The following is a 13,337-nucleotide window of genomic DNA, read 5'->3' as shown; positions in this document are numbered from 1 at the left end:
TGTTCTGAAGGCCCAGATTAAAACATAGAGTCTGCGTTTATTATTTTGTATGACTTATATATTGTTTATATATATAAGATATATATCTTTACGTCATCTGTTTACCTACCAGTATGCATCATTCGCCTATTGTATGTCCCATTCTTAACGCCGTAGGCGCCAGGCGCGCCCCCTAGACATGTTTTCAGGACATTTTCAGGCATGCCCGTTCAAGGGAGCGAGCGCATTGATTCTGTACAGGTGAACAGGCGGAGTCCTACAGGGAACTAATATAGAGTGTGTTGGGTAGAAGAACTGCAGCAGCATTAACAGAAAACTAGCTGAGCGAGAGAGAAGACGTCTGGTGCAGTTGTACACAGACCGAGAGCAGTGTATCGTTATAGAGAGCCGTACGGCTAATTAGATACAACTATAATACTGTCGAGCCATTATTGGCACCGTATAGTGACTTGTGTAAGCGAAGTAACGTGGAGAGACTTATAGTTGAACTCAGCGACGTTCTGGACGTAACTACTCATCAAAGACTCCATGCGGGTTAGCCTAGCACCAAGGGCTAACTAGCTATCAACCATGCCAACGGGCGTTTGGACTAATAGCTATTGATCCTGCCATCGGGCGCTAGGAATACAAGGACCGGTCCGTACAAGACCCATTCTCCCAGCGACGACAGGATTATCCCAACAGTCTACAGTTTCTCTGGAGCCGGAGCTCTAGAGAGAACCACCGTCTCCAGCCACCATCTTGCCTTTCCCTGTACCGCCTCGCTTCGTCTCACTCCACTCAGAGCACCACCGGTCGAGTATCCGTAGTATAGGAACTATCGTTACCGCTGACTTTGTTGCACTGACATTCTATTATTAAAGGAGAAACGTGATAAAGAATATGTATGTTTGCTATTGACATTAAAATGATGCTTGTTCAACTTGTATCCCTGTCCCCGCGCAGTCAATGGAGTGTCCGCCATTTTGTCTAACTGTACTGTCTGGCTAAATTAATATTCTTTTGGTAGTGGTTTAATCTAAACAATCTAAATACAGTCAGGGTTGTGTAGCCCCTTAGCTACAACTGTGATCATTCATTGTCTCATTCCTTTTGAGACAGAGAAGGTTAAGTGTTGTTCTGCTGTTCCTGGATATTTTACAGTGATCTTGTTTATCAAACCCTGCTGCTATGGGGAAAGAGAAAACTCACATCAACATGGTGATAATCGGCCACGTCGACAGCGGCAAGTCCACCACCACGGGACACCTCGTCTACAAGTGTGGCGGCGTCGACCCGAGAACTATCGAGAAGTTCGAGAAGGCTGCGTCTGAGGTATGGAATGACTATTAAAAACAAATAATAATTATAGGCCATGTAGGCTACTGTATTTGCTGTTTTGAAATCAATCCAAATCACTTGTGAATGTGATATCACAAGAAGGCACTTGGCCTCTACTGTTTATTTATTTGATCAGGGACATTTCATCAAGTTATACATTTATAAAAAAAGAAATTAACTGTAAATATGCCAGGGTTGCTTTTTCAGTCCCTGGCTAGATGTTTTTCCTCTGAAAATATAAAACTAGCTTGTATGGATAACACGCAGAAATGAGGGCTGTGGCAAATGCTGGATCTGTATCATTTGGTCCAAGGAGTAAATTAGTATTTGGCTAGTTCATAATAGAAATGTGTCATTGTAATGCCTCATGAAGGCTGTGTATGGCTGTTGCATGTTTGTCTCTTTTTGTTCCTTAATCATGTTTCAACTTTTAAAAGTGCTTTTTTTTTTGGCTTGTATATCAATCTTATGTTTTTGGTTCTACAGATGGGGAAGAGTTCCTTCAAGTATGCCTGGGTCTTGGACAAGTTGAAAGCTGAGCGAGAACAAGGGATCACCATTGACATTTCATTGCTGAAATTCAACACTCACAAATACAGCATCACCATAATTGATGCTCCAGGCCACCGTGATCTCATCAAAAACATGATAACGGGCACATCACAGGCAAGTGGCCTTCACAGGGCTGACGGCAACGTTGGGCCCACTCTGTGTATTTATGCCCTTTCACTATTTATGAATGGTATGATGTTTGTATATTCTGTAGGCCTTGACAGTAATTTGTGCTAATGTTATACCTTAAGGAACACACAAACGCTACGTATGGTCATGCTGGACCTACAAAAGGCCTTCGACACTGTCAATCACACCATTCTGATTGACAAGCTAAAAGCAATTGGTTTTGATAGTTTATCAGTGAGCTGGATACAATCCTACCTGGAGGGGAGGGAACAGATGGTGGAAGTAAACGGTACCCTATCCCCCCCCCCTCACAGTGAGCTGTGGTGTTCCACAAGGAAGCATACTAGGACCGCTACTATTCCTAATTTATGCAAATGACATGTCGTCAGCTTGTGACTGCAACTTGTTCCTGTTTGCGGACGACTCAGCCCTGCTGGTCTCTGACAAGAACAAGTTACAGGTTGAAAAAGCCCTCAGCTCGGAACTAGGCAAAATCTGCATATGGCTCGCCGACAACAAACTATCATTACACATGGGCAAAACAGAGTCCATTCTCTTCGGTTCAAATAACAAACTCAGCAAGACCGACGGCTTCTCGGTTACAGTGGGTGACAATATTATCACAAGGAAAGATGAAATTACCTACCTGGGTTCCATCCTAGAGGCTAATCTTTCCTGTGACAAAATGGCATCCAATGTAATAAAAAAAGTCAACCAACGAATGCGATTCTTGTACCGGATCTCCTCTCTGGTAAACAAGAATACCCTGAAGACTCTAGCAGGAGCACTCATTCAAGGGTACTACGACTATGCTTGCACCTCATGGTACCAAAGCACCTCAAAGGCACTAAAAAACAAATTACAAACATCTCAAAACAAGCTAGTCAGACTACTACTTGACCTGACTCCTAGAACCCACCTCACCCCTGCCCACTTTGACAACCTAGGATGGCTTAGAGTAGACGACAGAGTACAGCAACTTGCAATGGGCCTGGTCTACAAGAAACACTACGCGACCAAGGTACCCATGTACATGTCAAAATACTTCCCAAAGGTCAGTGAATACCACGATCACAACACCAGAGGGAGCTCCACAAATCATGTAAAACCCAGATTCGGCTCAAACAAGGGACTAAACACGTTTCGCAATTATGCCACATCAATGTGGAACGCCCTACCCAAAGCTGTAAAGAAATGCAAATCACTACCCACTTTCAAAAACACTCTCAAAAAACACCTACGTGAGACTGCAATTCGAAACTGGCCCCTACAAATGTCCTAACCTAGTTGTACAGTAAATTACCAAGTAAGGCTTTGTCAGTATTCCAATGTACAGTGTAAAATGTTTGTGTGTCCCCTACCCAACCCCCCCCCCCCCCCCCCCCCCACCTCCAATGTACAGCCCTCACCCAACCCACCCAACCCCACCCCACCCATCCAACCTCCTCCAATGTACAGTTTCTAATCTACGCCAAATGTATATACACTCCTTTTCTGGACACTTTTGTATCACAAACAGTACTGTATTTGCAAATCTGATATGTCATAAATGTATAGATGTAGCAGTACTGTCTATCTGTATGTCATGTATGTCATATATGTTATGATGAATTGAAAATGGGGGATCCTGATGTAAACAAGACGAAAGTCTTTCTCTGGTCTGCATCCCCTTAACAATTGTATGTATTGAGCTGTACTGTACTGTACCCATTCTGCAATCTGTTAATAAACTTTTCAATCAATCAATCAAACGGGAAATGCGCTTACCATCTTCTCCAAAGACCAACAAGATGGATGCAAATTTCCTCTGTGCGGTCGGTAGAGAAGGCTATCGTTCTGCAAGGTAGCCTAGCTTGGCACAAACGATGAATGGATGGGGACCACTAGCCTAGCTGTTAACAAAAACATCTCTCCTGGAGTTTTAAGCTAGGCTAGTGGTCCGTATCTGCTTTAATTTGTGCTAGCTTGCAATCGGATAGCTCTACTGAACACAGAGGAAATTGGTATCCATCTTGTCTGACTCTGGAGAATGGTAAGTACATTTCCCAAAATGATAGGTCTTCCTTAATTGAAGCCCCACTACATTATAAATTCCTTTCCAGGCTGATGCTGCTCTCCTGGTGGTCTCTGCAGCCAAAGGGTAGTTTGAAGCTGGCATTTCCAGGAAGGGTCAGACTAGAGAGCATGCCTTGCTGGCTTACACTCTTGGTGTCAAGCAAATTATCGTCTGTGTTAATAAGATGGACGTGACTGAACCACCGTACAGCCAGCCACGTTTTGATGAAGTGGTGAAAAGTGTTAACGTGTTCCTTAAGAAGATCGGCTACGACCCCACCGCTGTCCCTTTTGTCCCCATCTCTGGCTGGACCGGGGAGAACATGATCACCGCAACTCAAAAGGTATGTTTTGACAACATGGGGAACATGTATTTTCTTGTATCACTTGCAGCATCCTGACTATTTTGTCTTGGCAGATGTCTTGGTTCAAAGGCTGGAAAGTGAGGCGCAGCGATGGTAATGCAGGCGGCAGGACTCTGCTGGAAGTCCTAGACTCCATCCGCCCTCCGGTGCGCAACATCAACAAGCCACTACGTCTCCCTCTGCAGGACGTCTACAAGATTGGAGGTCAGCTGTGCTCTTTATGGCTTGACCAGTCCTTCGCCTTATTAAAGCACCTCACCTGTTCTAAATTGTACAGTCTCATAATCTCCTTCAGATTCACAGCAGGGGAATTATAATGAGCACGCTTGGCAGTGTTTGCAGTTTGGAATGATTTTTCTTGTAAGATGCATCTTCAGATTGGTATACTTGTGTGGCTGACTTGATGCCCCTTCTGACTTGGGACTGTGCCAGTGGGAAAAATTGAGACTGGCATCCTTAAACCTGGTATGATGCTGACGTTCTCCCCCGCCAAGCTTACTGCTGAGGTCAAGTCTATAGAGATGCACCACCAGGGGCTGCAGACTGCTCTGCCGGGACACAACGTGGGCTTCAACATTAAGAACGTGTCCGTGAAGAACCTGCGGCGTGGGGATGTGGCGGGCAACGCCCAGCAAGATCCTCCCTCTGATGTCAACAGCTTTGTGGCTCAGGTTGGTTTAACGGGTTTGGCTCGTTTGGGTTTGGTCACTGCTGACATCCTGACTGAAGGCTACTGTTAAATTTTCATCATTGCTGTCTCCCATTAGGTCATCATTCTGAACCATCCAGGTAAGATCAAGGCTGGCTACTCTCCTGTCCTTGATTGCCACACCACCCACATGTCCTGTTGCTTTGCTGAGCTGAGGGAGAAGCTTGACCGCCGCTCTGGGAAGAAACTGGAGGACTCTCCACAGACTCTGGTGTCTGGCGATGCGGCTACAGTAAAACTGGTCCCCATCAGGCCCCTCTGCGTGGATAGCTTCTTCACATATCCTCCCCTAGGTATAGTATCCTATAGTCCTTCTGGTTTTTCTACATGAGATGTATGTATTTGCTAAACTGCTTTTTGCAGCTTCACTGGGACCGAACATTGTCTCAATAAAGCATAATGTCACTCTTGGTTTGGCACACTATACTGCTGTTATGTTCTAGACGTGTGTTGAGTCTCATCAAACTGTAGGCTGGCTTGACGAGACATGTTGGTTCTCCTTTCCTCAGGACGGTTTGCTGCGAGGGACTTGAAGCAGACTGTCGTGGTGGGTGTCATCAAATCGGTGGAGAAGGACAAGACATTGAAGAAACCTCAGAAGGGGCCACTCTGTAAATAATTGTATTTTAAGTCAAGTCTGGTAATGATAGTTTTGTTTACCAGTGTCCTGGTATGAAGGAATTTCCTTTTTCAGATTTTGTATAATTTTAATGTTAATTTTGTGTTCTACACAGGTATTTTATGTTGTATCTGTAAAATTAAGCTGCTTGAATTTAATAGTCCTGAAGGACTAGAACTGAATGACCTGTGTTCAAATGGAAAAGTAAAGCTTCTGATTGAAATAACCAAGAATTGAGGTACAGTAAGGTGTTGGACTGAAGTCGCAAGGTCTGTACACTTGGAACTACATAAAACGCCAGTTTAATTGTTTGCTTCCGTGTGCACTCAAAACTGTACTTGGTATGTGAACCCTATTTGGCAGTCATCTGATTTATACATGTAGCAGTCATCTGACTTGCATATAGGTGTGACACTCATCTGACTCTTATACATATAGTCAGGGGCGTAGCTGGGGGGGGGGTAGCTTAGGATGACTCCAAGGGCCCAGCACTGGGGGGGGGGGGGGCAATTTAAAAAATGTTTGACTAGACATCATTCAGGTGTATTATTGATGCTCTCATTGATACTATGTTTGTTTCTGAGGTGTGTGTGTGAGATATATATAGAGAGAGGGGGGGCTTTGGTAGACTATTGCATTGGTCCATTCATTGAAGATGAACGCAATGCGACATCCTTTACTAGGCTCACCCACCAACAGTGCAGGTGCTGAACTGCTGATCCGAATGTATAGGTAAAAACCATATTATCCGTTTTCATCAATAAAAAAAGTGCCAAAAAAAAATCCGCTCGTGCGCTTACGCGCGCTCGCATTCACTGGGGGCCTACAAATACATTCTTTCATGGGGCCCAGAATCTGGAGCTACACCCCTGCATATAGTGGCAGGGACGTGCACAGGACTTTAGAGGGGCAGGTGCTCAAAGGCTGAAAAGGGCACTACACTTGTGTGTATATATTATCCGAGCGCGCATAGTGCGCAAGCGCGATTTTTAAGGGCCCTTTTCGGGAGGGGGGTCCCCTTTTTATGCTTTTTGGGGGGTTTTGGTGATCAAATATTGAATATTGAACTATAATAATCAGTGCAGGAGCTCACTTATCCTTGAAAGACACTTTTATCACTGACTTAAAAGGCCCATACATCTCCATAAATGTTCAGGGGGGAGGGAATAAGTGCTTACCCTACAGACCCCAAGAAGTGCTGTATATTCTGTATTGTTTAATATAAATGCATTTTTTATTCCAATCCCGATTTGTATTTGAGATTCCCAAATCCCATCGGACTTGACTTCTTCGTGTCCCTCAGTGAGTGTAATACCAGCATTCAACTGTATGCGCCACGGTTTCTATCATCATCATCATCACCACCCACGCTATGCATAAAATATAGGTCGGCGGAGAGGAGGCCGTGCAAACTGCAATGGAATATGGAGCATCTCTCTCTCTTTACCTAATATTTTGATTCTATCCTGACATTTTTCAGTTGGAAGGGCAGTCTATATGCGTAACGGTAAAAAAATTAAAATTTAAATTTGTTTTCAAAAAGGGCACTTTTTTGATGAGGCTCAAAAAGGCAGGTGCTCAAGCACCCCTTGGCCTCTATGTGTGCACGTGCCTGTATAGTGGTAGCAGTCATCTGACTTATACATATAGGTGTGACTCATCTGACTTATACATTATAGTGGTAGCAATCATCTGACTTATACATATAGGTGTGACTCATCTGACTTATACATATACCGTACTTTTCGGACTATAAGCCGCGGCTTTTCCCCCCATTTTTCGACCCTGCAGCTTATATAACTGTGCGGCTTATATGTGACTCGACGTGACCAAACTCGAAAATGTAAAAATCAAAATATTGCTTTTTTGACTGCATTGAAATATTATTTATCTGTTCCCTTATTTGCTAAACTTAATACAACTTGTAAATTAGTTAATTCTTGTTATTTGTCCGACAGTATTGTGTCCCAATGCTAATTACATATGGTAATTAAACATTAAAACACCTGCGGCTTATAGTCCAGTGCGGCTTATATATGTACACATCATTCAATTTAGCTGCTGCGGCTTATAGTCAGGTGCGGCTTATAGTGCGAAAAGTACGGTAGTCATAGCAGTCATCTGACTTGCATATAGGTGTGACACTCATCTGACTCTTATACATATAGTGGTAGCAGTCATCTGACTTATACATATAGGTGTGACTCATCTGACTTATACATAGTGGTATCAATCATCTGACTTACATGGGTGTGGCAGCACAAGATCCACATTAGTTTGTACTGTTCAAGGTGTAAACGAGAGCTGAAAGTGTGCAGGCTTTTTCTCAACGCATGCATGTCCAGCATAAAAAAATGGAACCCCAAGATGTTTTAAGTACAACACTTTAATAATACAATGGAATAATTGGTTGCGGCTTTTACATGAAGGGGGGGGGGGTGGACTGCAGTCGGTGAGTGCTGACTTAGTACAATAACATCCGTTCCCTCGATCCGTCTACCCCTGAAGTCAAACCTAGCAAGGAATATTGACGGGGTAAACGTTCTGCTCAATTACAGCTGAAAGATCCGCTGAACAAGATCTCATAACTCTCAATGTGACGTAATTTTTCTTTTTATTTCAAGTTTTAAATGAGTGGTATAAACCCATGGGAATGTGAAACAAAAACAACAGTTTGAATTGTGAACGCAGGTCGTCATGCGCTGCAGTAAAAACGTCCTTTCTCTCTCGGGTTGTCCTACAGTTCCCGCTAAAGACGGACCCTTCGTTTGAGCTTCCCCACATACTGTGAATAACTAGTGGTTGTATAACGGAGCGGGGGACACCTCAGCCCCGCCCGACAGTGGCTCATCTTCTTCACCCCCCTGAGGGGAGTGCATTCCTACACAGCAATTCTACTCGATTCCAGTCACTGTTAACCCCGTTGCACAGAAGAAGAAGGCCTGAGGGCTGTAAGAGATGACTCGACGTTACATACATGAAGAAGTGATAAGTGCCCACGCTAGGTCTTAGGTCAGATCGATAACTTCATAACTCATTGGTCTGCTCATCTTGACATCAAACAGCGTCCTGCGAAGTGGTTGACATGCAGAACCAAATGAGTCTACAAAATGTTGTTGTTACTCACTGACCGACAAGAGATAGCGAATGCACCGTTCCGACCCCACCCAGTCATCGACCTTAGGTCGAGTGATTGGGGTTGCGGAATCTTTTATTTTATTTGCACTGGGAAGGACCCTCTTTATTCAGATGATGTCCATTTCCCTTATCCGTCACACATATTATCACTGTAGCTTTACTTGATAATGTGTGGATAAAGGCCCACTTCTAAAGTTTTTACATCATACATCATGAACATCACTAAGCCGTGCTCCCTCATGGTTAAACAATGGGTAAAGTTATGCAAAAACATTTCAATGCTTACCCGTCTGGTCAGAAGAATGGATACAAAAAGATATATTATAAAAAGCTGTTTTATTTAGAAAAAGCAAGTTACAGAAGAGACTTCATTGGAAATGTCCAACTCAGTTAAAAGAAGTATAAAACAAAAACATCTCATCTGACACGGCTTGTGCCTGCTTGGAAAATCTTCAAAAATCTGGCCTCTTGAAGGAAGAACAGTCACTTTTATATCGATCCTGCATCACATTGCTATTGGCCCAAAAACAGTTGTGATGTCATTTCACTAGCCAACCAACGTACACTACATAGTAAGGATGGACTCCTCCCCTTCTAGTCATTACATCTCCTGGAGAAGTAACAGATTACCTTGTGTTGGAAATTACCTATCTGTTACTAGCAGAGGCCAGAGTGGAAAGTCCCTTCTGTAGCAGAGAGGCCCCTTACATTCCTCTGGGCTCCAGTCATTATTGAGAGGGAATAACTGGCCTGTGTTCCTACAATACACAATATACCTGTACTATATACAACATACAATATATATTGTATATTGCATTGTATATATTGTATATATATATAAATATACAATACACCTGTACCAATCATTGGTTTTATTCTATGCAGACAGGACAGGGTTAAACTGTGCCGACTTGCTCTCAGCTCAGGCCTGCTCTTCACTCAAGGCCACAGATAGAGGGAAGCACATTCCCCCCCCTCTAACAGAGACTGCACTTCTGCCTCCATTCAAGTTCAAGTTTCAAGTTTCTTTAATAGTTGTCATACAGAAGTACAGAATACTTTCATACAAAATGCTTCTTACTGTTACGCTCCAGACATTCCGACTGCACATTAACTGTAACATAGTTTTAAAGTGTATAAAGAATATACAGGTCACATACATAGCTCCAATCATACACAACAAACACAAGAACACTATACAAAGTGTCACTCGTTGACTTGTGGCACTTAACATGTGTTTACACATAACGTGTTTCTACTCAATTCCTTTCTGACTGGGCGTTTACCAGCCAGAATGCATATCACATCTAGACACCTATAGTAACATATGCCTAGATTTAAAACAAATATATACAATAAACCTATTGTATTGATTCCATTGATTCCATTGTCCAGGAAGAATCTACAGACATTCCCCATAATCATATATAAGAGCAGGATGTCATACTAACCAGTGTCACTTAGTTGGCTGTGACACTTTACACCCCCTCTGTCATCCTGGTCGGTCATTTTCCATTGTCTTAATAGCGTCTGTACTGGGGGACGAGATGGCGATTGCGGGGTCACGTGGCTGTGACTCTCCACACCCCCTCTGCCATCTTGGTTCCCTGTTACCCTGGTATCCGGCGGGAAGACTTGCATCTGTTGTTCCCGGCCAACGCACCTGAAGACAACACCTGGTGGTCATCGTGTGGTCATCTTGGTCATCTTGGTCATCTTGGGGTCACCTCCTCTGACCTCTTGGATCTCTCACATAGTTTGAGGTAGGTTGAATTGTTACTTCTCGGGCGACCCCCACGGGTCCCCGAGAATTGTAGCAGCAGTCCTCTATTGAAGTGTGGTTGGCCTGGTCGTGTGACCCTGTCCGTAGGCCTCGCAGGACATCACAGATACAGTCCACAGAGGACTCATTTCTTTTCTCTCTTTCAGGTCCATTCAGGGCTCTCGTCGCCCTGTAGCCTGGGTCCAGGCCGATGTCTCTCTGTCCGGTCTAGGAGGTCTAGGAGGTCTAGGAGGTCTGGGAGGTCTGGGAGGTCTAGGAGGTCTGGGAGATCTAGGTGAGGACCTTGAGGATGCTCTGGAGCTTGACCTATCCCGGTCTTCCTCCATTTCCGAGTTCTGACCTGGGTCAGTATATTCCTTCTTGCCATTCGCTGCGTCGTCCACTGACTCCGGGGGACAGCCCCCCCGTCTAAGAATGTGGCACTGGTTCAGGTTTTGTCCCCTTTACCAGCGCACATTGTTCACAGGCCTTTCGGACTGTTATCGCTCTTTGTTTGGCTTTAGGTATGAGAATGTTGTTAGTTCTCAGGTATACCAACATCCTCTTACTTCCGGCATGTCCAAGGTTATCATATACCTGTCTGATCATGTGAGTAGCCTCGTCCTGTTAGCAATGGCTAGTTAGCCTGCTATTCGCTCCTATTCGCAATGGCTATTTCAGCCTGCTATTCACAAAGTAGAGTTTTTTCTACTTAAGTTCTGACTTTAAGTAAGCATTTAGTTACTTCAAGTTCAAGTGACTTTAGGGCTCCCTATCCCTGTTAGTCGCGAGTAAACGCCACTTCAAGTGGTTTCTTATGAACCCTCTCTTGTTCCAGATCTCGAGCACTTAGGAGGAGTCTTGGTTGGAGAGGATTGCTTGCTGATAAGATCAATCTTGAGTAAGGTTTTAACTCAAATTTGTAATAAATTTTACTCCAGAGGCACCTGACCGCAGTTATTTCAGTTCATATTCTTTCGGCTTTTGATACCTATTCAATTAGTATAAAGCCCAACTCACGGATGTTCTAAGCCCCAGAACCTCCAATCCGTTTTGACAGACCTATAAACCAGTGACTCGGCCGCCCAAGCACTACAGCGTCCTGTATGCTGAAGCTTCCGAGTCCCCACAAATCTGATAGGCCCGTCGGATATAGAGACCCTGATGCTCGCTCTGTCCCCCCGCGTCAAGGTGCTAAGCTTGATGAGAGTTTGCAGAGTCTCAATTTTTATCCATAGGCGCTGGTGAGTGTACATCTCACGCAGCTGATATGGTTGGTACAGGTGCTAACCTACCAGATGGTAGCTGTCAGGAAATCCCCTTTGCATGAAATAGATTACAAATTCTTTCGTCCTCTTTACTCTGGTTCAGAGAAAAGACGGACATCTTTACATTATTTGTGTTGAGAAAGCATTTTGACTTGGTCATACAGCATGCATTCCGTCCGTAACTGGTCTTGGGACCATGCTGCGCATTTGGCTGCAAGACGGTTACCCCCTGGTACACCTATGAATAGCTTTTCAAGCAGTAAGCCTGATCTTTGCCTAGGTGTTCCACGTATGACTGATTCTGCTGCAACAGTGAGAGACAAGCTCCCGTCTCGCACCTGTGGGATTAGTTTCTCCACCATATTTTCCCCTGGATCTTGACCGGGGATTCTTACTTCCATTTCCATCATTTGGGCCATTGAAGCCCCTTCGGGGATCTCCAGTCCTTTGAGGTGTCTCAAAATGCGAGCGGCCTCCGGGTCATCATAGAGAGGTGACCCATGGAAAATCTGAGCACACTTATGGATATAAGCAGCCTGGGTCTCCCCTCGAAGCATTTCTGGGGCTAGTTTTTTGAGCACTTGGGTTTTGCTTAACAATTCTTGTGCTTTGTTGCTTTCTCCATATTGGGTGCTGTCATGCAGACTCCTGCCTGTATGTGAACTCTTTCCTCTCGGTCGGTAAATGTCTCCGGGAGATTGGGCTAGTATGGAGTGAGGGCTCACTTCCGGTCGGTGTTCCTCTGTGCTGTGTCTCAGGGCTCGGATTGGGCTTATGGACGGGGCCTCGTTCAACCAGTTTCTTTCTCTCCTGGCTATTTCAGCCATGGCCCTGTCTAGCTTGTACACCTGTTCACGTAGTATGTCATAGCCTGCATGTAAGTGTGCATGCTCGTATGGTTCTGTTACTCCAGGGTGAGACAACACTTTTTCTGCCACGGGTGACCGGGCTAAGGCCTGAGCCGTTCCCCATCTCACGGGATATGCTGGCATAATATCCCCTGTTTCCTTTCCTTCCAAGTCTCCTTCACTCTCTTCGGAGACGTCCTCCAATCCTGAGCTCCAGGTCAAGCCCGAGGGTGACTGAAAGGTGGTGCCTTTCAGAGTAGGCCCCTTGCCTATAGGTCTCAGTTTGACCGGTTTCGCTCTCTTGTTTCGAGGTCTAGGAGGTTTGCCCCTCGGGTACCGAACTCTCTCCCTAGATCTTGATCGAGATGAAGACCTGGAGGATGCTCTGGAGCTTGACCTATCCCGGTCTCCCTCCATTTCTGAGTCCTGATCTAGATCAGTATACTCCTGTTTGCTACTTGCTGGGTCGTCCCCTGACTCCGGGGGACGGCCTAGAAGTCTATGGATACTCCTGGCCTGAGATCGCGCAGGTTCCGCCTTTTCAGGTTCGAACTGTACTGTTGGTCTCCTAG

General features: G+C 44.8%; 1 pseudogene across 1 annotated transcript; it reads left to right on the top strand.

Annotated features, from left to right (window-relative positions):
• The first annotated feature begins 1,170 nt into the window (after nt 1-1,170).
• On the top strand, nt 1,171-5,749 carry LOC311229474 (elongation factor 1-alpha-like; annotated as a pseudogene). Its single transcript has 7 exons — nt 1,171-1,314; nt 1,807-1,986; nt 4,104-4,400; nt 4,475-4,625; nt 4,839-5,092; nt 5,189-5,423; nt 5,640-5,749. The product of its transcript is annotated as an elongation factor 1-alpha-like (transcript).
• The last annotated feature ends 7,588 nt before the right edge of the window (nt 5,750-13,337 follow it).

This window comes from Notolepis coatsorum, assembly GCF_963971535.1.
Source record: "Notolepis coatsorum genome assembly, chromosome: 6".
Classification (NCBI taxonomy): domain Eukaryota; kingdom Metazoa; phylum Chordata; class Actinopteri; order Aulopiformes; family Paralepididae; genus Notolepis; species Notolepis coatsorum.
This window is presented reverse-complemented; position numbering and strand designations above follow the sequence as displayed.